Source organism: Bactrocera neohumeralis, unplaced genomic scaffold, assembly GCF_024586455.1.
Source record: "Bactrocera neohumeralis isolate Rockhampton unplaced genomic scaffold, APGP_CSIRO_Bneo_wtdbg2-racon-allhic-juicebox.fasta_v2 cluster10, whole genome shotgun sequence".
NCBI lineage: Eukaryota > Metazoa > Arthropoda > Insecta > Diptera > Tephritidae > Bactrocera > Bactrocera neohumeralis.
The window spans coordinates 25,131,718-25,156,694 of NW_026089623.1; the positions used below are offsets into that span (position 1 = coordinate 25,131,718).

General features: G+C 38.8%; 1 long non-coding RNA gene across 1 annotated transcript in view; it reads right to left on the reverse strand.

Annotated features, from left to right (window-relative positions):
- Positions 1-2,140: 2,140 nt before the first annotated feature.
- Positions 2,141-24,977, reverse strand: part of LOC126765443 (uncharacterized) — a 195,839-nt gene continuing 173,002 nt past the window's right edge. The window contains exon 2 of the long non-coding RNA XR_007668398.1: positions 2,141-2,946. This is a non-coding gene — a long non-coding RNA (uncharacterized LOC126765443). The remainder of the gene's footprint in view (positions 2,947-24,977) is intronic.

The following is a 24,977-nucleotide window of genomic DNA, read 5'->3' on the forward strand; positions in this document are numbered from 1 at the left end:
AATAACTGAAATTCGGAAGGGATCCTTCCCAGGTAATAGTAGGTCGTAATGTCAAAAATGACCTGAATCTCTCCGTTTCCTTTGGTAGGATCAAGAATGCATGCATGGCGCAGACTACGATACTTCTAATTGTTAAGAAGGTTTTAAACATTACGAACTGTTTTTATGCACAGTGAATAAAATAAAAAAGGCTAAAAAAGAGCAAAATATTTCAAAAATATAGCTTTACACATAAATTATATTCCTAGGAATAGTAAATTTACCGCCTCTTTAACTTCGAAACACTTCCCACTCTCTCATTGTTAATGTTTAACTATAACTGCTTAAAAAATTTTTAAATTTGTTGACACTCTTGTCAACCCCACTGACGAAGAGTTGAAAATCGTAATCTCCCAGTTTGTGTCTTTTAATTTTCAATTGTAAACACTAATGAACAAATCTGAAAGAAAAATTTGTGACAGATGTGCTGAGAAGTCTGTGGGGTACTTGAGGTGACCTGGTTACGAATTTGTGTTCAAAAATTGTTCGACGTTTTATGTTTTGATAATTTAGTAAATTTATAAAAAAATACGAAATAAATATTATTATTATACGCCATACTAATAAAAAGGCAATCTTAACGTATACAGCATATACTGAAAAAAATCCAGAAAAAAAATTGGAGTGCAAAAATATCGAGCTGCAAGAATTTTATGCATTTTGGCTATTTTGACAACTCCTGGCGCAAATAATTCAAATACTGACAATGAAAGGGAAATGTGGCAGCTGTATTCATATCCATTATATCGAGCAGCAATGAGTATGAACCGCTTCTGGAATATTATTCGTTTTATTCGATTTGTGAGAAAAATGTTGGTGAAAGAGTTGTTATAGACTTGGTGGCACCATACAAAGGATCCGGTAGAAACATTACAATGGATAATTTCTTCACAACTCTTCCACTAGCAAAATTTTTACTATCTTGGAACTTGGCGATTGTTGGTACTCTGAAGAAAAATAAAGCATACATTCTACCAGCAATGGCTGTTTCAAAAACTCGAGAAGAATTATCCACTGTGTTTGGCTTTCATGAAAAAGTAACCCTATGTAGTTATGTGCCAAAAAAAAACAAGGAAATCATCGAGTTTTATAATTGGTCCAAAGCTTGAGTAGACACGATGGATAAAATGCTTGGTAGATATACTACAAAAAGGTCAACTCAACGATTTTTTTACAATTTTCTCGATATTGCCTGCCTTGCAGCATATATTCTGTATTATGAGAATAATAAAATGCATGTTAAAAAATCGTATGAACAACGCTTATTTTATCGGCAATTGGGCAGAGAGCTATATACTCCATCCGTTGAAAATCGTGCGAATAATGCACAAATTATGAGGCATTCCTCAGCAAAAGTGGCGACTGAATCTTGTCTTGGTCGAGCTGTCAATCCAAATGCGCAGCCAACATGATCATTGAGACTCAGAAGCAGCGTGATTCAACTGGAAGGAAAAATATTACTGGTGTATGCTATGAATGTCTTCAAAGTGAATTCAAAAAACGTCGCAAAACCTATTTGTGATGAACACTGTATTACAACCACGACATGTGAAGGATGTACAGAATAATTTTATATACTTTAATTCTTATATAGCACTGTATCATAATAAATTAAACAATATAAATAAACAAATAGTAAAAAAATAGAAAATAATATTACTAAAATAAATAAAAACGGAGTTATTTTGTTCTTACTAACTATTTTTGTTATTGTTTATCATAAAAACTCAAAAAAAAATTATTTATTCCTTACCTCTGGTGGGGGGAAATAAATTAATTGCATTTACATTGAGTGAGAAATATTTCATTCTGATTTTATTTGGCATTTTTCTTTGCTTATATACAAATTTTTAAAACTATCTTATCTAATTAAATATATGTATGTGTATGTATGTTACAGCCCACCACATGGGGCCGTCTTCAACCATACAATGCCACACATGTGTGCGTGTGTGGTCACACAATCCATGTTGTATGGTTTGGGCTGTTTTCAAGTGCACAAGTGCATTTGTAATCAATTGCCCAAACCTAAGTAAATATGTTTATATCGGGTGATTTTTTAAGAGCTTGATAACTTTTTTTAAAAAAAAAACGCATAAAATTTGCAAAATCTCATCGGTTCTTTATTTGAAACGTTAGATTGGTTCATGACATTTACTTTTTGAAGATAATTTCGTTTAAATGTTGACCGCGGCTGCGTCTTAGGTGGTCCATTCGGAAAGTCCAATTTTGGGCAACTTTTTCGAGCATTTCGGCCGGAATAGCCCGAATTTCTTCGGAAATGTTGTCTTCCAAAGCTGGAATAGTTGCTGGCTTATTTCTGTAGACTTTAGACTTGACGTAGCCCCACAAAAAATAGTCTAAAGGCGTTAAATCGCATGATCTTGGTGGCCAACTGCCCATGCATCCCGAAAAATGCACTGTTTGGTGTGGTTTGTACGCTGGTGGAATCATTGGACCGTATTTTTTCAAAGATGCTGTTGGACGCAACGTTACGGTGAATGGCGATCGCTATCGTTCGATGCTAACAAACTTTTTGTTGCCAAAAATGGAAGAACTGAACTTGGTTGACATGTGGTTTCAACAAGATGGCGCTACATGCCACACAGCTCGCGATTCTATGGCCATTTTGAGGGAAAACTTCGGAGAACAATTCATCTCAAGAAATGGACCCGTAAGTTGGCCACCAAGATCATGCGATTTAACGCCTTTAGACTATTTTTTGTGGGGCTACGTCAAGTCTAAAGTCTACAGAAATAAGCCAGCAACTATTCCAGCTTTGGAAGACAACATTTCCGAAGAAATTCGGGCTATTCCGGCCGAAATGCTCGAAAAAGTTGCCCAAAATTGGACTTTCCGAATGGACCACCTAAGACGCAGCCGCGGTCAACATTTAAATGAAATTATCTTCAAAAAGTAAATGTCATGAACCAATCTAACGTTTCAAATAAAGAACCGATAAGATTTTGCAAATTTTATGCGTTTTTTTTTTAAAAAAAGTTATCAAGCTCTTAAAAAATCACCCGATATAACATATCTTGAGTACATGTGTATTACATTTAAATGCATACGTGCCTCATGTATGTATGTACATATGTATATGTGCTGCATATACATATATGCATGTATATTTATGGGTTTATTTATGTAGGTATGTATTGTATTGCCTCGGCATTGGCGAAGACAAGCCTGTTCAATATATTTGAACATTTATAATAAGAATTATTGTTAAAAGAAAAGAAATTGTGAACTATATTGTCTACTATTAATTTAAAAATATAATTATCGGAATACTTTGATAAACAATCTCTTAAGTGTGTGTAAACCTGTCATTTATATATATAAATCTCAGTGGGTACCCGGGTACCTGGTTATTGAACGGAGGAGGTATCAAGTTTGATAGTTAATAACTTTTATTAAATAATTGATTCTAAACAATTTTGACGAAAAATGGGTGACAAATAACTTTAATTTTGGGGATCCAGGCGGCCATAAAATTTTTTTGAGGAGGAGTTAAGAAAAATTGGCATGTAGATTGAAATGGATACCCGGGTACCCGGTCATTGACCGGACGATTAAACAGCAATAATTCCTTATATCTTTGCACTTGCAGCTGCAGATATTAAATAATCTATGGAACTCTGTTATAAATGTTTATATATTTTCTTGGTATTTAATGTTGGTTTGACGGTCTTGATATAGTCTCATTAAGCTTCTGTATATGTCGTGGTAGGAACGAATCAATTGTAAAATTATTTTTTCACTTACAGTTGGCAGTGAAGATTTTCGCCATATTTTTAGAACTTCACCCCCTGATCTTTCAGATATTTTAAGAATTGTTGGCTCCATTGTTGTTTTATCGGGCTTCAATTCATGTTTTATGAACAGATAACATTTCATCAGATCATTATACGTAGGTAAGTGAGAAACATGTAACTTCTCCGGCAAACCAGAGACAGGACACCTCGTCGTTTCTCGTGCTTTAACTTGAGACATATTTCTACAATCAAGGCAAGTAATAAGTACTAATTACAGTTATAAGCTAAGCTACAAGCATCAAATATACGTGAAAAATACGATTTACAGTAAATATTCCGATTCCAGCTGTAAAATTTGATGTAACAAATAAATGAAAGTCGAACAAGTGAGCTGCTGTAAGCGCGCCACTAAAGAGTATAGGTATCAACTTAAGTTTTTTCAAACTTAAGACTGTACAGAATTGACAGATCGCTGTCAGTTGCTTATTTAAATCTCCCGTTATTTGGATATTGCCGGCCTGGTATTGTGGAAAATGAGTGCCTGGGAAAATTAGCATAACATATAGAATGGGGGAAGTTTTGGAGGGTGAAATTAGCAGGGGCCTCGCGAGGGGGGTGAGGGGGGTGTGACACCCCCCAACTATGAACGAGTCGGCATTTTCGCATTGACGCATTATTGCTGATTGAAAGCACATCAGCGTCATTCCAACAAATGAATGACGATTCACAAATTAACGCATTGCAAGTTCAGTTGCATTTGCTGAAAAGTGTCAGATCAACCCTGAAAATGACTTTTCGAAACACCACAGAACATGTCGTGCTCCGTAGAAATATGACGATAATCCAGCAACTGCTTGTAATTTTGATTTCCAGACATTTTATAGAAAAGAGTTCAAAATTGTCCTCGAAAATTTCTCAAATTGTATTCAAGATAATTTGCAAGAAACTATCTCAACCTTCAAACCCATTCAAGAGATGTTCAGGATTCCAGCTAACAGAAGTAATATTACAATAGAATCTATACAATTTGTTGTGCAATTGGAACCTAAGTCCTTCAGTGAAACACAAATTCTTTTTCATTCATGTAAAGAGTGTAAATCCTTAGATGATATTTCTATAGTAGCGTACAAATTGAGAAAGGTCATTCCTTCTGCGTACAAAATTGTTCATTACCTAATGACTGCTCCTGTCACGTCAGCTTCATGTGAACGTTCTTTTAGTAAATTGAAATTTGTTTTCAACGATTTGCGTACAACAATGGAGGATGAACGTTTGAATTCTTTGATGCTGCTTTCTTCTTCAAAGGATAAAGTAGACGAAATCGATCTGCGCGATGTTGTTGGAAAATGGTCAATGTTGAAACATCGCAGAGTGAAAATATAATTCAGAAATTTATATTTTTTGCAATTCAATTTCTTAAGAAAATCTTGTTTTTTCCCGCGTAACACGTCGCTGAACAATATATGTATGTATTTTATATTAAGAGAAACATATTAAATGATGATTATACTAACATGTACAATACTTATTTGAGAATAAAATAATGAATTATGCTATTATGTTGTCAAACTTCTCCGTAATACCTTATCAGAAATGAAGATATCCTTATTTTATATATATTTATAAACATATACATTAAATCGCCAAATTCTTGAAATGAGTCGGCATTTCAAAGGGACTCACCCCCCCATGATCTGGATCCTCGCGACGCCCCTGGAAATGAGGAATGTGAAATTAAAGTGCGGAACGTAGCTGTGTTATTATAATGTGGTTAGATAGTTGTATATATGTTTTAAGAACATTAATTTCTATCTTACTCTGACATAGCATCGCTTAGAACATGAAATAACGTTTATAAAATGTTTGCAAATTTATGAGTATTTGGCATAAATTTTTAAAATTTCAAGTCAAAGGGGGCACCTCTAAACATAGCATGAGATTACTGATTTTTCTTGTGTTTAATATTTACCTAAAACAACAACTTTCTACAGGTATACCGAAACAGAAATCAAAAATTAATAAAATCGCTCCACCCTAATACATATATATGTATAAATATAATAATAGTCGTAATCAACGCATTGAAACGTCCAACATTCAACAACAACCACTAGGTGCTACTAAAAAATTAATAATACTGTCGTTGTTGTTTGTGATATAATTAAAGTTATTAATGTTATTAAAATGTGAAAATACGAAACTGAGATTTTTATGAAATAAAGAAAGTAAATATTTAAATTATTTTATATTTTATTTAAATAAAATAAACAAAACAAATAAGAAAGAGCTAAGTTTGGGTGCAACCAAACATTTTATACTCTTGCATCTTGCAAGAATCAAAGCCATGGAAATACTTTAAGATATAAAACCACAGCAATTTTATATGTACATATTCTATATACATATAACTCGAAATAAAAAGATTAGTAACAGAACAACTCCTCTAGCTGAATACAGTTATTAAGCATTACCTCTTTTAACTAATTAGTGCAATGGATTAAAGCTCCCTAATGACCACATGAGTTGCCATTAGCCTTCAAGGCAGACCCTTTCCTCTTGTAGAACATTTTTTTTTACGGCCATGCTTTTTTAATTTTAGTAATAATTACAACACTAGTTGGCTACTTAACATTTATGTTATTTTTCAATTCAGGGTTTCATTAAGGTACCTCACATTTTATACAATCGCCAATCATACGTAGCATATCCAGGTAATATTGTAGTTATATGTGGCTATGTAGCTAAAGTTTTCACCCAATTATACCTACATGTATATTTTAAGCACAAATATATACTGTTATGAGTAAAACATGTTCTGGAAGTTCGAACATCTTTATAACAAGTATCTACATGGAGGCTCACGGAAGAATAAATCCGATTCAAACCATTTTTGATACACAGAATAACTATTATCAGGAAAGGATTCTGTCCGAATTTCAATTGTATATCTCACACATTGATCGATATTTTCGATCAAAAGTTAACTATAGATGTTGCTGTTGAAATATTTGGTTGGATTTGGACAATTTTTGGTCATAAAGTGGCATAATTTACATGAATTATTAGTTCAAAAGTTGCACACCGGTTCCCATAAAACTGCGGAGGAAAACTTAAGGTCTCTGGTGTAATTAGTTATTAATTTATTACGCTTTTAGTAGTTTTGAACAGTATCTATATATAGGGAGTGAGTGGAGTTATCTTTCGATTTCATCCATTTTCAGACTGATCTTATAATATTCTCGCTGAGCAAATTTGGTTTTTGTACCTTTAGTAGTTTAGGAGATATATAAGTTATTTTTAATTGACTTCGTATCACTTCACTTTAGCGGCAGCGACGATATTGTCGACTACCGTAGTTACTTTTAATTGATTTCCTAAGTTATCTTTAATTAACTTCCCATAACTTCACTTCAGCGGTAGCGACGGTGTTGTCGACTATCCAAGTTATTTTTAATTGACTTCGTATCACTTCACTTTAGCGATAGCGACGGTGTTGTCGACTACCCGAGTTACTTCTAATTGATTTCCTTAAATATCTTTAATTAACTTCCTATAACTTCACTTCAGCGGTAGCGACGGTGTTGCCGACTACCCAAGTTATTTTAATTGAGTTAACGCTTTGAGTCTCTTTCAAAAACAGTTTATTAAATAATCAGTAAGCTTACTGCTAACCTACTATTCTTACCGTCGCTGCTGCCGTTAGCGTCGGTCTCTAATTACTTCCATAAGCATTCCCACGCTCATGTGCCATGCTCATGCATCGAGCTGATCATCGAATTACAACAGCTGACCAAACATTTAATTTGATCGCGCGTGAAGTAAACGATCCAGACTGCATGCATTGCAATGTTTGGCAGCATGGGAACTTCATTTCGTTAACTATTGTTAACTACTCCCTACTTCAAAACATGGTCGTCCTCGGCCATACCCAACCTTTCCAACACTTGACGCACTGCCTTAGAAGTTTCTCTTCGCCGCCAACGCTTTAGTAAGATGATTGATCCAGCAAGGACGACGGCGATTGTGGCACAAATTACAGCGGTTACTAGGCTTAGTAGGGTATGATGGGAGGTTACGTTGATCCGTGCTGAGGCAGCCTGTTGTGGAAGTCTCTTCTGGTATTCATTGAGAGTAGCGTATTTGGTGCCATTGATAAAAGCGGTGCGTTCGAATGTAACAAGTTAAATACCATTAATAAACATTTCAGGGCCATTATCTAAGCTAGCTTTGATTATTGCATCGTTTATCAAAACTATACCATCGTCGACGACGACAAGGGCGTATCAATGCAGGATATAACAGCAGTAATGTTTCCTCCGCAATCAGCTATAATGTTGTTCAGTAAATCCAATATACGGCCAGCATGCGATACGGGAAATATAGTAATCTCCTTACATAATAACTTAGGTCTAGGAAAACCGATAATGAAGCTTACAATTTCCTTACTTGCTAAAACCTTAACTCTAGCTATGCTAAACAATTGGGTTATTGTAACTCCTGTGAAACTCTCTTTCATAACCGCCTCCAAATCATCTGCATCAATAATACCAGGGTTTATTATATTAAATTTAGCCAGTGTGATTGCAATTATAAAATTTTGAATCTCTAGTGTTAAAATTCTGTTTCTAGCCAAAAATGTTTCATAGAGGTGCGATGAATCTATTTCTTCCCTTTTTTACGTTGAGAATTTTATTGACCGTATTCGTGAGGGCGTTAATCTACTCCTGAGTTCTTGAATTAATGACAATCTGCCTATTGTTTGACTGTATTAGCTCTTGCTCCGTTAGTTTTGTTTGTAGTAAGTCATTGAAGTCAGGCGTGCCGGCTATTACCTTCAGGGCGGAGCCCAAAAAGTTTAGGCTCCGAGCATGCCTATGGTGTACTCCTAATGTCCCTAATAAAGTACGTAAATGCCTGGCTTCTACTTCTAGGATCTTCCTCATGTGTGATTGTGGGAAGACGCTAATCAAGTATGTGGTTTTGGTTTGATATGTGCCTTATGTAACTCGTCTCGTTCCAAATTACTGCAGTACCGTCAAGGATCGGTATGTAGTCCGCGTGCGAGTAGTCTGTTAATTTGGAAGCTGTCAGCGCAGCCCAAGTCAAGAGTGCGAAGATGGGCGTATGCCTGAAATTCAAAATAAAAACTATGTAAAAAAAGTATTATGTCGAGAGTTTCACTTGAGGTTGTCCTTGTGAACCGCCCTCCCTTTAATAAGAACGGTGGTTCCTAGATCAGCGTCTATCCTTTCCTCGACGTACAGTGGAGTGACCTTGTCGCCTTATTTCTTTTTGGACCTTACCAGGTCCTTTTCTCCAACTTCGAAGATTCTATTTTGGCGGTAGGCATTACTCCGCCCCAGCTGTTCTTGTTGGGCTTTCTCTAGTCTGGCAGCAATATCCGGGAAAATGTGTAAGTTGGCATGGATAACATCAATCGGCTTCATGCCCGTCACTGAATGGTTGATCCTCTGTCGTCTGTAGTCCGACGTTCTTTGAGAATTCGCAGATCTCTTGAACGCATCTTGTGGCTGACTATTGCTAAAGGGATGTGGTATAGGTAAGCTTGAGTTATGCGTAATCTGGTTGTTCTGGTTTGGAAAATTAGTGCTCTGACGGAACCGCGAGGTTGGATCGACTTTCATTTTCTCGACTTGGTCGCGGTTTGGAGGGCGACTCCTTGCTTCTTGTCTGAGGTTTTTTTCCTCGAACGATCTTGCATACTGGGCCGCAATTGCGTGCCTATCGTGATTTCCTTCTATTTCGTGGGCCATTGCAAGAGCCGAGGGCAAATCTTTGGGCTGGGCCACAAAAAGAACATCGGTGAGATTTCTCCTTAACCCAGAGACGAATACGCGCAGTGCATTGGCCCTATGCTTTGTCATTGTAGTTTTATTTGTGAGAAGTGTGAGTTTTTTTTCAACCTCCTCATAAAATTGAATAATCGACAATTGTCCTTGCCTTAGCGTTGCTACCTCTTGCTTGAGTAGATGCAATGGTCGCTTGTCTGAGTATATAAAATCAAAACGGTTAATGATAGCGTCGAAATTAAAGACCGTGTTGAATGAGGCTAAAACTGCATCAGCCGATTCCCTAATTCTGTTGCGAATTATGAGAACAGCTTGGTAGTGTTTTGAATTACCCACGTAGGTTTTAAATATATCATACGCGGCCATAGCTGCCTGAAGCCAGGAGACATATTGCTCCTGTGAGCCATCGAACTCTGGAAGTGATTTAACTGTATATGATTTTTATTGGTTCGTAAGTCTTAATTTCAGCAGGTGCCACAGTTGTGGCCAGAAACTGGTTTGTAAGCTGCTCTAGCTTGGTTTCAAAGTCTTTCTTTGTACTTGTAGTGCGGCTCTGACGGCCGCATTGATAATACCCTGCAGTTGTTGTTCATTCATGTTTTGTTCGCGTTTGAGACGTTTGCTTGTCAAAATTTGGTTGTCAAGTCTGTCCAACAGTTCGTTTGTCTCAAGTTTTCTCATGCAAGGTAGTTAAGATGGCACGGACGGGTAGCGGACGTAAGTGCACAAAAAAAAAACAAAAATGGGAAACAGGAGTTCAAAGTATAACCCTGTTTATTACAACCACACTAACTACACTTAAATTGTCAAATTATCACTAATATAATTATAAACAGAAAGCGGAGAGAAAAAAAGTTTCACTTATATAATTTATCGGTGGGGTCTTGATTCCGCTGCCTCCAGGTGATGGCAGTGGTGGTGGTGCTCCTTTCTGTGTGGGTTTCCCTGGTTGGGCGTCAGTTATTTTTAATTGACTTCTTATCACTTCACTTTAGCGGAAGCGACAGTGTTGTCGACTACCGGAGTTACTTTTAATTGAACAAAACTATTATACTCTGTAGCAGGTTGCAAGAGTATGTATACAAATAAATAAAATATGTAAAGAAAATTTGGTAAAATGTTACCCTGAAATTTTGGCGCCCTGGACCTTTACCTAATTTGCCTATATGGATTTTCTGATGACAGCTTTTATACCTTCAAACTGGTCTCAGCAGGCTTCGTAAATTGCGTAAGCCGAGGTTTTAACATTTACTGGTAGTATGAGTCTCCAGTATCTATTAGGGCGTCATGAGAAAACGAGTCTGAAAATTTTGAAGATTGTTAATTTTAATTTTTTAATTTTTAACACCGATTCAGAGCTTTCTTAAATTGGTCACGAGGATAATCGAGTGCAATAAACTCCCACTTTCTGAAATAAATTTAGTGGTTGATCAAGACAAAACGCCGTTCATCGAACACCTATAAAGCGACATAACTAAGCTGTTATATGGTAAAACGAATTGCATTAGGGAAGAACCTCTATGGTTGAAAAATTGTTTAAAAATTGGGCGCGGCTTCGTCCTCTAATAAGTTTAATGTACAATATCTCCTAAGCCATTTAAGCTATAATAACCAAATTTGATGAAACCCCGGTTCACTCCCCCAAATTTGGATGAAGGGCGTGGCTGCGCCCTGATTGTGGTGCAAAACCATATCTCTGGACATATTTCAACCAAATTCATTAGGTAATATTATCCTGACGTTCTAACATTACCATTATAACATAATTTTAAATTCCTTCTGATTGTTTCACTGTTCAGTAAACAAAACATACTCCAATGAATATCTGCGAGATCTCTTTAAAATTCGAAGGGAAACCTTTCCTGATAATTGCATATCTTTTGTCAAAAGCACCATATTCCTAATGGAAAGATTTTGAACTTCCGGTTGTTTTATACCGCATAAATCGGCCAATATGTGGGTTATCTTAAAGATAATTAGAGATCGTGTTTTTTTAATAACAGTGTACCTTTGTGCATGAAATAGATCAAATCAGCTGCGTGAATCATCCTTTTTTATACTATTACAGTTAGGTGCTACCGAGTATTATAGCTTTGTTCACCTAACGGTTGTACGTATCACTTAAAACTAATCGAGATAGATATAGGGTTATATATATAAATGATCAGGATGACGAGAAAAGTTGAAATCCGGTTGACTGTCTGTCTGTCCGTCCGTCCGTACAAGCTGTAACATGAGTAAAAATTGAGATATCCTAATGAAACAGGTTCCTTAGTACAAAAAAAATTCGAGTTCATAGACGGGCGTAATCAGACCACTGCCACGCCCACAAATTGCCATTAACCGAAAACTTATAAAGTGCTATAACTAGGCCTTAATTAATATATACAATTGTAATTTGGCACAGGGGTCACAGTAGCAAATTGCACCTGTGGATAAAAAATTTTGAAAATTTTTGTTTAATGTGCATATCTCCTAAACTACTAAAAGAGCGATAAATCAATCACTAAATGCGCCAGAAACGTAAAAATTTGTCGACGGGTTGGTATGACAAGGGTTTTTAAGGGCGGGGTAAAAATTTGACGATGGGCGTGGCACCGCCCACATTTTGGGGATCTTACTGACCGATTTTGACAAAATTTGGTACATGGCATTCTTTTCATATTTCTATATCACGTTAGTGAAATCGGACAATAAAAATGCTTACTTCTCATAAAGCACAATTTTAAATTCCACTTAATTAATCCTTGCCATCGATAAGATCTGCAGTGCAGCTATCAGTGCATATGGTTGCTTTCTGCGTCCCCCCGTTTTTATTCAATAGAATCCTACAATCCTTCTCTATACCTTGTACTTCCGCATGGAAGATGACGGCTGAACTCGTTAGAATGATAGAAACAGAGGTGTCATTGAAGTCCGTTAGTCCATTTTGAATCCGTCGTTATAGATATAGGTAGCATCTTTCTTCCCTACTAACTCTCTTCTCCATTCACGTCTAGAGGGTATCCTCACCTGAAAGTGACTATCGAAATCTAAGCTTGTGAGGATATAGTCTAATTTACCTAGGTTAAGCTGGTTCAAGATGGCACTATGTACATATTCTTTTGTGTTCCAACTTCCTAATTCCTTTATCCTGAGGGACGAAAATGCTGCTTGTTCCGAGAGAACTCATCTATGGGCTGTTGATGCAAGACCCACTAAAACGCCTTGGTCGACATGACTTAATAGTCCCGGTAACTCCTGCACAGGTTGAACTTTGAACTTATTTTGTTTCTTTAATACTGACCATCAAACCAGTGTTCTATACATTTTAAAGGCAAAAAAAAGGATATATATGTTTTTTTTTTTTTGCGGCAACATGAAATTTAATGGCATAGTATTGTACAACTTTTGAAGCATATTAGAAAAATTTTTCAATGAAAAATATTAATAAATACCCCTTCGACGGTGAATCTCCAGAAGCGCCTTGAAAAAAAGTGGAACATTACAACTCGTTACCGGATCATCTGAAACAAAAAAACTTATATACGTTTTAAAGGTTATGTATTTCTCAAGGTAATCAGATGGAGTTTTCTTTTCCATTTTTTTCTGTTATTTTATTAACAAATTAACAGCGATTATTTCAGCTAAATATTAGTATATTTTTATTTTTAATTTATACTTAAACCGCTATTTAAAATAGATTGTAAAAGCGACTCACCCGCAAACAGAAATAAGTTACTTTTATTTTCTTTCACCCTATCCAATTGTATCTGCTGTGCTTAGTTACTACATAGAAAGGCTTTTATATCTTTTTTGATGATAATGCGTGCACTTGGCTTACCTTCATCTTATTTGTTAAATATGTTGTATCTACTGCTATTTAGCCCCTTGACCGCGTTCTCTTTCACATAAGGCTCTTGGATCAAAATAATGTCAATGCCTCTCACATGTAAGACGATTGTCAGATGGGCTATAACACTTTTTGAGTGCTACCCTTTCTTAGAACGGCTCTGCCCACTGGTTTCAGCAGAAAATTCTGACTGTTTTTCAGGAAACTCTCATATTCCTTCACTATTTGGGTTTGGCATTTATTTCCTCTTCATTTCAATCGGATTTTTTACCCTTTGCTTGACACGGATATTGTTTTGGTATCCTGTCGTCTGAATATGAAGGGGTAACGCCCTGAAGAAATGACTGATCACCTCCCGTTATCGTTAAGTTGCTTCGATTGGTATAAGTTGAGATGACTACTTATTTTCTTAAGGGCGTGCGTCAACATTCACCTTGGCCTCGTAATTTCCATAACTTTGGTACCATGTAAGATGACTACCTTTTCGAGAGGTGGATAGCGGTTCTGAGTGCGAACCCTAAATAGTAACAAAAATTGCAATAAATTAATTAAAGACGAGGGAAAAAGCAAATCGAAACAGACCTCGGTAAACTGGAGAATCTCTCGGGAGGCACACCAGCAACTAGGGAGACAAAATTGTCCTCCGAAAAAGGTGGCAAGCAAGCTGATCAGAAATCTGAGCAGCATTTTAGCATGGGGAATCCTTCCTCGGCGAGAAGCTCCGGGTCGGTGCGGCCAAAATTTACTAGTTCCTGATGCGGCCTCGTGCTCTTCTCTGTTCTCCAGTCCAACCCTTCATTACGGTTAAAATTGAAGAGATGTTGGGTTATCGTAATCCTTGCCTTCCCACCCAATACTGGAGGGTAATTAAGCCTAACTGAAACCTGCATTGCAGGAAGTTTAAAATAGCTGTTCCATGGACATGGTGAGTAGGACTACTCTTGAAATATCCTGTTCTCTGAAACTCAGAAAGGTAAAGGGAAACCTTTTTGGTAAACATTGGAGCCAAAGGAGATCAGATCTTCGAGCAGAAGACTTTTCAACAAAACCAGTAGAAGTGGCTCTAGTGACGATTGAACGCTGAATAATATAATAGGCTATATACAAATTCGAGTTGAAGTAGACCAAAAGCCTCGTGGGGAGGCTTCTGCGGAAGTCTAGAGAGATGTCATGATTTCTCATGATTTGGGCGCCACTGGGGTGGCATCATACCGGCGCAACCCCAGCGTACGGTCAAAGTGTCATGCGGCTGGCTCGCAGCCATATTCGCGAATTTTGTGATTAGACCATATTCCAAAGGCCTGAAGACTGGTGAAGGTTACGTTTAGCCCAAAGAACGGAAAGAAGTTTTAAGTTCTTATATTATAAGCAGAATACCGAGGAGTAATCTGTAAGAGATTAGGTATGCCTATAGCAAAGATAGGTCGGTCGACACTGTCTAACAAAGAATTTACTTTAAGCACCTTTCTCTACAACGAGGGCCTTTGAACGATGTATGGCCGGAGGCGGTGGCTAAAACTTTGGAAAAATTTGAGGAGGTATCGAACCTTAAGCACCTCATATATAGTTTTCTTTGCGACAGAACGATCAAAGTGGAGTGGATCTTGGAGGTTGACGGTCTACTTAAAGAAGTCGAGAAACGCGGCTATTGGATGATAGCCTACGTTGAGGACATTGTTCTGATGGTTAAAGGAGCGTCGTCTACGAGCTAACCGAAGGCTATATCAATGTGATTAGGCGCGTAGAAGCGACTTAGTCGTTAAACAAAGTAAAATTTAAATGGTTTTATTTCGTATGCAGTATAAGATCCCCAACATGCCTCTTACCTCATCCGGAGGTTTGCGTCTGCAACCTGTCGATATGGTAAAATACCTGTCGCCTATAAGAAAGCATCGATTGCCCTATAATTCCGTAGAGGAGCTGTAAGGAAAAGGTGGAAACTCTAACCAAAGGTAATATTTTGGTTTTACGAAGCCGTAGTCAAGCCGATGATTTTTTATTGTGTATTCATCTGGTGGAGACCTCTCGAAAAGCTTACCCTTGCTAAAAAGCTTGAACCCGCGAAAAGATTGGCACTCATCGGCATCTCATTAATTTCATTTTAAACACAGTCTAAAACTATCAAAGCACTCATTATATGCAGACGTCTGGCCGGTAGATCCCGGAGTTGTAACCCACGTATAAAACCTTCTGATACCCACGATCGTGAGACCTATTCCATACCCATGGGATGTTTTTGAGCATCTTCAAGTAGAGGCCTTTGCTTATAGCAGAAATAATCTCCAACGCAACTTTCACAATCAGCATACGCCATACTCAGCAATAGTCAAGCTGCATTAAAATCGATCTCAGCCTATGAGATTAAATTGCTATAAGTGGAGGAGTGCATGGGAAGGCGTATCAGTCTGCAACCGCATACACCTGATTTGCGTGTGGGGATATACAAGTAGACGGATAGCCGGCATCTAGCTGGCCGATAAGATAGCCAGCTCTGCTGCAGCTTCTAGAATGATGGGACTAGAACCCTGCATTGCGGTGGGATCCCTCGTCATAAAGGACCTACTCTGCATGGAGTATAGAGATTAACTGGCAGCAAACAAGTGGTATGCGCCGTTATAAATTGCTATTGGGAGGTTTCAATTTATCAAGGTATTAAGCCATGACTAAGTTCCGTCTACTAGTTGTACTCTATATCGAGTTCAGCATACTCAAAACACCTTGTCAACATGGACATGTTTTTTTGTGCAAACTGCCAGTTTTACGAAACAGAATCGGAAACTCTTTAGCACCTGATTGTAGATTTCGCTATAATCTGTAGATGCAGGCAAAAGGTCCTGGCATTAATTTATATGGATAATCACATCACCTACATTATGCCCAACAAGATCCTGAAGTTCATCAGAGCGCTGGGCATTTGTGAATATACTTATGTTATTAAGAAGCTTGCGGCGCAAACCTCAAATAGTTTCTATTCTAATATTTCCATCAGATTTAGTGCCATTATTTGTTGAGTCTTCGCCAGGCTAGTTCAACATATTAATATTTGGGTTAATTTCTGGAAGTGCCTACACCCAGAACTAATTTCAACAATAAACAATTTATTTTGTGTATCTTATTCTAAATATTCTATTTCATTATACAGAGTTTGTAAAACATGTTCGTTATAGTTTTCAATTACGTCTTGCTATTCAAAGCTTCTGAACAATTCGAACACGTTTTGTGATGTGTGCTAGCAAAGTCGTTTAATCCACTACGATGGATTGCATTGAGCATACCAAAAGCTCAAAGCTCTTTTGACTCCAACAAATGTTTTCTGTCAATTAGATACAATTATCTTACTACAAAAATAAACTAAGAATTCGTAGATGGTCTTAATCGGTCCAAAGCTTGACAAGTTCAAAGAAGTGATTGAGCTGTTTACGCAAGCGTATCTCTTCTTTTAAGTCGTGTTTTTATCGTAAGAATATACTAAAGCATTAGCCAATGGGTTTGGGTGTTCTCAGAGTTTAGATATATATTTCATTCTGCTGTTCTCCACTTCTTTCTTTACCGTTAGAATAACAAGATCTTTATGAATATTTTCATTAGGCATGTACCATGGCGAGTGGAGGATGGAGTCATGTGTAGAAGTTCACGCTAGTGAGAAAAGTTCTCTGATTGCCATTCAATTGAGAGTGACCAGAAAAGATTCTCCTACATGTGGCTCAAGCAGCTCCGGACTACTGGACTTTGACCAAGTATCCTCTCGGTAGACAGAAAACATCCCTTTGAAGGTGAGCTAAAGAGAGAAGGAGAAACATCCTCTCCACTGGGATGTGCGCTGAGTATGGGACCCGCCATGTAAAAAACACTACCAATGAAAAAGCGTAAACAGCCTCGGATTAGAGACCCCTTATTTGATGACGACTATGCCAAACGCACTAGTGGTAACGATTTAAGGGCATGCACCTGGGATGTCCGGTCCCTTAATTGGAAAGATGCCGCTGCCCAAATGGTTGATGTCTTTGTTCGAGTGAAAGCTGACATTACCGCCGTCCAAGAAAAGCGATAGACGGGGCAAGGACTGAGGCGAGTGAGTCCTTTTGGCATTTAATAGAGTAGCCATATAAAGGACCGCAAATTCGGTGCGGGATCCGTGATGAGAGAGAGATTCCGTCGCTTAGTACTGTTATTCAGCTCGGTGGATGATCATTTAGTCACAATTCGAATCAAAGCGAAGTTCTTCAACATATCGCTGATTTGCGCCTACGCTTAGACGAAAGAGAAGGACGAAGCGACCAAAGATGCCTTTTATGAGCTCTTGGAGCGCACCTATGATAGCTGCCCCCGCCACGTTGTCAAAATCGTTCTTGGCGATTTTAACGCCAGGGTGGGCAAAGAAGGTATCTTTGGCACTACGGTCGGTAAATTCAGCCTTCACACCGAAACATCCCCAAATGGGTTGAGGCTGATCGGCTTCGCCGGGGCCCGAAATATGGTTATCTGTAGTACTAGATTCCAGCATAGAAAAATTCATCAAGCTACCTGGCTGTCTTTGGATCGAAAAGTCACCAACCAGATCGATAATATAGACGGAAGACACGTCTCCAGTGTTTCAGACGTGCGTACGGTCCGAGGTCCTAACATCGACTCGGACCACTATCTTGCTGTAGCCAAGATTAGCGACCGCTTCTGTCCAGCAAAAAACGCATGTTAACAAACACAAGGAAGGTTCAACATCGAGAAGCTGCAATCACAACTGACAGCCAAACGATTTTCTACTCGGCTTGCACTCCCGGTCTCTGAGAGCACTCACCAAAAACTCAATATAAGGGAAAATTCGGACGGCATTTCAAGCTTCTTACATACAGCTGCAACCTTTTGGTACGATAAGGAGTGTCGAAACGCAGCGGAAAGAAAACAAACTGCCTACCTCGCAACGTTACGATCGACCATGCGTGATGGGATAGATACCCAAAGTTGAAATGCGCAAATATGAAGAGCTTGACAAGCTGGCCGACAATAGTAATGCTTGAAAATTCTACAAAAAGCTGCGGGACTACCAGAAGGTTTCAAGACCGGAGCACGCTCTTGTAGAACCCCCAAAGGTGATCTAATGATTGATACCCAAAGCATACTACAACACTTTTCCAGCCTTTTGAATGGCAGTGAAAGTGCAACGCCCGGAGAAGGCGAACCAGATTCCCCATTCGATGGCGATGGAGCAGACATTTCATTGCAAGACCATGAAGAAGAAAACAATGAGAAAAAAATCGACCCTCACCACCTCTTCGTCGATTTCAAAGCCGCTTTTGACAGCACGAAAAGGAGCTACCTTTACGCCGCGATGTCTGAAGTTGGTATCCCCGCAAAACTAATACGGCTGTGAAAACTGACTTTGAGAAATACCAAAAGCATCTTCAGGATCGAAAAGGATCTCTTCAAGCAGTTCTATACCAAACGAGGTTTCAGACAAGGTGACTCTCTTTCGTGTGACTTCTTCAACCTACTTCTGAAGAAAATAATTCCAGCTGCAGAACATAATCGAAGAGGTATGACGACGATATTGATAACATTGGCCTCAACACCCGCGCCATTAGTTCTGCTTTCTCCAAACTGGAAAAGGAAGCGAAGCAGTTGGGTCTGGCAGTGAACGAGGGCAAGATGAAATATCTCGTGTCATCAAACAAACAGTTGTCGCACCGACTAGGCTTCCACGTCACTGTTGACAAATATAACATAAATTATAACATAATTTCGTCTCTCTTGGAACCAGCATTAACAGCAACAGCAATGTCAGCCTCGAAATCCAACGCAGAATATCTCTTGCCAAGAGGTGCTAATTTGGACTGAGTAGGCAATTGGAAGTAAAGTACTCTCTCAACGAACAAAAACCAATCTTTATCGCATTCGATGGAACGATGAGCTGTATGAGATATACGACGACATTGACATAGTTCAGCGTGACAGCGGCTGCGCTGGCTAGGTCTTGTCATACGTATGGATGAAAACACTGCAGCTCTGACAGTATTCGACGCAATTCCTGCCGTGGGAAACAGAAGAAAAGGAAGACCGCCACTCTGTTGCAAAGCCCAGGTGGAGAAGGACCTGGTTTCGCTTGGAATCTCCAATTGGAGCCACGTTATGAAAAGATGAAACGACTGGCGCGACACTTATTAACTCTGCTATAATGGCGTAAACGGTTTCTACGCCAGTAAAGAATAAGAAGAAGATGTACCATGGCGAAACAGGTGATTGTTCCAAGCATTTTCGTGTGGAACCTTTGCATTTTATCAATATTAGTTGCACGGGTCTAGGGATAGGAAAGTCAACTCTGACTTTAGTCAAAAATCAATCTTTTAATAGAAATAATCGACTTTTTAGGATCGATTCAAGCCTGTCTTGAATCGATTAAAATCAACTTTTACTCGATGACTTCGACAATTGACGGAATTAAGATAAGGCCTGCACCAAGTAACTACAGTTGTTTCAATTTTATCGCAAAGTACTTATAAGAGCAAGAAAGAGAACCTACGTAACTTTATACAGCTTCCTACTGTACTCATGAAAACAAACACTATCCTATAGGCATTAATGTTCCCCACTGTACTTAGTATCTGATGGTAATATATCGCAACAAAGTTGCTAAGGAGAGTATTATAGTTTTGTTGACATAACGGTTGTTTGTAAGTCCTAAAACTAAAGGAGTCAGATATAGGGTTATATATACCAAAGTGATCAGGGTGGCGAGTAGAGTTGAAATCCGGATGTCTGTCTGTCCGTCCGTGCAAGCTGTAACTTGAGTAAAAATTGAGATATCATGATGAAACTTGGTACACGTATTTCTTGGCTCTATAAGAAGTTTAAGTTCAAAGATGGGCAAAATCGGCCCACTGCCACGCCCACAAAATGGCGGAAACCGAAAATCTATAAAGTGTCATAACTAAGCCATAAATAAAGATATTAAAGTGAAATTTGGAACAAATATCGCGTTAGGGAGGGGCGTATGTGGACGTAATTTTTTTTGGAAAAGTGGGTGTGGCCCCGCCCCCTACTAAGTTTTTTGTACATATCTCGGAAACTACTATAGCTATGTCAACCAAACTCTACAGAGTCGTTTTCTTCAGGCATTTCCATATACAGTTCAAAAATGGAAGAAATCGGATAATAACCACAACCACCTCCCATACAAGGGTTATGTTGAAAATCACTAAAAGTGCGTTAACCGACTAACAAAAAACGTCAGAAACACAAAATTTTACGGAAGAAATGGCAGAAGGAAGCTGCACCCAGGCTTTTTTTTTAAATTGAAAATGGGCGTGGGGTCGCCTACTTATGGACCAAAAACCATATCTCAGGAACTACTGGATCGATTTCAATGAAATTCGGTATATAATATTTTCTTAACATCCTGATGACATGTACGAAATATTGGTGAAATCGGTTCACAACTACGCCTTCTTCCAATATAATGCTATTTTGAATTCCATATGATGCCTTCTCTGTATAATATATACATTAGGAACCAATGATGATAGCGGAATAAAACTTTACACAAATCCGGTATTTGAAAAATATGTGAATGACGGATAATGAAATCTCGAGTATCACTTTATCATGCGAGAGTATAAAATGTTCGGTGACACCCGAACTTAGGCCTTCTTTACTTGTTACTTCTCGTTTTACTTTTAAAAGCACTATACAAAGTACCAATCGAAGCGTTTCTTTATAAATAGACTCTTACTGATATTCTGATTGATGTATAACATTATTATGTTTATATTGTCGCCGGTATCCTTGACAACCTTTTCAAATAAGGCGACTTAAGTGTAATTCATGCATATTAATGCAACGGTGGCAAATATTGACCCTCAAGATGAGATATTAGCTATTCAAGGTCCGGAATCTCAGAAAACGAACGTTGACAATGATGATATATCTCTTATTTTGATAACACTGGGAGTTGTAGTTCCAATCTTGCAGATTCTGATAAGGCTGGAGGATTACCAATACAATTACGACAATATTTGACACGCCCGGCTGCCAATCGGAAACAAAATCCTGAACGGATTGTGTGGGAAAGTATGAAATTTGAATATCCGTATCTATGGAATGTAGCTAAAAAGTACTTGCCAATAGTTGCAACGTCTGTACCCTGTGAGCGTTTATTTTCACATGCAGGACTTATCGCAAATCAGTTGAGGAGTCGCTTATCACCTCAGCATCTTAATGAGCTAATATTTTTAAGATCAATCGCCGAAGAAATGTGGTTTTCGTAGTTATTTATTTTTAATTTTTTTGTTTTTTAGTTAAAAAAAGCAATTTTATTATCCAATACCAAATTGTATGCAATAAAATCGTAAAATACTTTTTATAATATGTTAAAAACTTAAAAAATATGATTGCACGTTCATACTTTAAAAAAATATTGATATATCTAACGAATTTCGTGTACGAGTTGCTTAATTTATAAAAAGTCGACTTAAGTCACAAAAGTCGACTATAGGGGTTGATTAATCGACTTCCAGAATCGAAAAACTAGAAGTCGATTCCAAAGTCAAAAATCGATTCCGCTCGCGCTCTTTCCATCCCTACACGGGTCGTACCGCACAGTTGAATGCCATACATCCAAATCGGTTATGACCGCATTGTATAAAATCACATTTTTGTCCAGGCTAAATTTAACCATAAATTGTCTACTTTTTAAATAAGACTCCAATGTTTTATACAATTCTAAAGGTAGAATGTTTTTAATTTTATATAAAAGGCCTTCATGTCACACCTTATCAAACGCCGCAGCCTCGCCTAGAAATGTAGATGGACAGTACTCTCTGTGCTCAAATGCTTTTCTTATTTCGTTTACTTGCTCTATCGTGCTACGTTTTTCACGAAACCCGAATTGGTGCGTTGGTATTACATTATTTTCGTAGAGGAAAGGAGACATTTTAGATAGTAATATTAGAAAGGCTAGCTAGAAGACTGATTGGTCTGTATGAAGACAGCTAAGTTAAGTCTTCGCAGGCTTACCTATCAGAATAATCTACGACTTTTCCCATGAAATTGGATAGTATCCAAAACTAAGAATAACATCATCGAGCAAAGAAAACACCTCTACAGCAATATTTGGTAACGCAATTAGCATTTTTGGTCAAGGTGAAGTCTTAAAAGAATCCAGCGACTCATTAGCTCTGTTGGGAAAGATTGAGAGCTTAAAGTTGTTCTTTGGCATATTAGGGTGAAATACCTGTGTAAGGTGATTTGCAAAACAATTAACCTTCTCCTCGTCACTCAATTTCCACTCAAGTCTCGTAAAGGCTTGTTTGAGCTGACTGGTGGTTTCATGGACTTTGGGCTTTTCAAAGGGAATTTTTCTTACTTGAATTTGGACACTGCTTCTTTATATACATTCAGTGTTGAAGTCTTCCTCGCGTTTGAACGCTTTCTTTAGAAGTGGAAGGGGAGCGATTTATCTGCCATTCTTGTCTTGCACGCCTTTTCTCATTTACAAGCTTTTTGATTTCCCTATTAGTGATTTTTCTGAATTTCTTATAGCTTTTGTTTGGAGCTGGAGTGTTTTCGTCCATTCGGACAACATGACCTAGCCAGCGTAGCCGCTGTCTTTTAATTCGCTGAACTATGTCAATGTCGTCGTTTATCTCGTACAGCTCATCGTTCCATCGAATGCGATATTCGCCGTGGCTAACGCGCAAAGGACCATAAATCTTTCGCAGACCTTTTCTCTCGAAAACTCGCAACGTCGACTCATCCGTTGTTGACATCGTCCAAGACTCGGCACCTTATAGCAGGACGGGAATTATGAGTGACTTATAGAGTTTGGTTTTTGTTTGTCGAGAGAGGACTTTGCTTCTCAATTGCCTACTCAGTCCGAAGTAACACCTGTTGGCAAGAGTTATTCTGCGTTGGATTTCTAGGCTGACATTGTTGGTGGTGTTTAGGCTGGTTCCAAGATAGACGAAATTATCTACAACTTCAAAGTTATGACTGTCAACAGTGACGTGAGTGCCAAGTCGCGAGCGGTACGACTGTTTGTTTGATGACAGGAGATATTTCGTCTTGCACTCGTTCACTGCCAGACCCATTTCTTTTGCTTCCTTGTCCAGCCTGGAGAAAGCAGAACTAACGGCGCGGGTGTTGAGGCCGATGATATCAATATCATCGACATACGCCAGCAGCTGTACACTCTTATAGAAGATGGTACCTTCTCTATTTAGTTCTGCGGCTCGAACTATTTTCTCCAAAAGTAGGTTGAAAAAGTCGCACGATAGGGAGTTGCCTTGTCTGAAACCTCGTTTGGAATCGAATGGCTCGGAGAGGTCCTTCCCGATCCTGACGGAGCTTTTCGTGTTGTCCAACGTCAGTTTACACAGCCGTATTAGTTTTGCGGGGATACCAAATTCAGACATCGCGGCATAAAGGCAGCTCCTTTTCGTGCTGTCGAAAGCAGCTTTGAAATCGACGAAGAGGTGGTGTGTGTCGATTCTTCTTTCACGGGTTTTTTCCAAGATTTGGCGCATGGTGAATATCTGGTCGGTTGTTGATTTTCCAGGTCTAAAGCCACACTGATAAGGTCCAATCAGCTTGTTGACGGTGGGCTTTAATCTTTCACACAATACGCTCGATAGAACCTTATATGCGATGTTGAGGAGGCTAATCCCACGGTAGTTGGCGCAGATTGTGGGGTCTCCTTTTTATGGATTGGGCATAGCACACTTAAATTCCAATCGTTGGGCATGCTTTCGTCCGACCATATTTTACAAAGAAGCTGATGCATGCACCTTATCAGTTCTTCGCCGCCGTGTTTGAATAGCTCGGCCGGTAATCCATCGGCCCCTGCCGCTTTGTTGTTCTTCAGGCGGGCAATTGCTATTCGAACTTCTGCATGGTCGGGTAATGGAACGTCTGCTCCATCGTCATCGATAGGGGAATCGGGTTCGCCTTCTCCTGGTGTTGTGCGTTCACTGCCATTCAGCAGGCTGGAGAACTGTTCCCTCCATAATTTAAGTATGATCTGGGCATCAGTGACTAGATCACCTTTGGGGGTTCTACAAGAGTATGCTCCGGTCTTGAAACCTTCTGTAAGCCGCCGCATTTTTTCGTAGAATTTTCGAGCCTTACCCCTGTCGGCCAGCTTATCAAGCTCTTCGTACTCACGCATTTCGGCCTCCTTCTTTTTCTGTCTACAAATGCGTCTCGCTTCCCTCTTCAACTCTCGGTATCTATCCCATCCCGCACGTGTTGTGGTCGATCGTAACGTTGCGAGGTAGGTAGCCTGTTTTCTCTCCGCTGCGTGACGGCACTCCTCGTCCTACCAGCTGTTCTTTTGCACTTTCCGAAAACCAATGGTTTCGGTTGCAGCTGTACGTAAGGAGTTTGAAATGCCGACCCACAGTTCCCTTATACCGAGTTGTTGACGAGTGCTCACAGAGAGCAGGAGTGCAAGCCGAGTAGAGAATCGTTCGGCTGTCTGTTGTGATTGCAGCTTGTCGACGTCGAACCTTCCTTGTGTTTGTTGGCGTGCGTTTTTTGCTGCACAGAGGC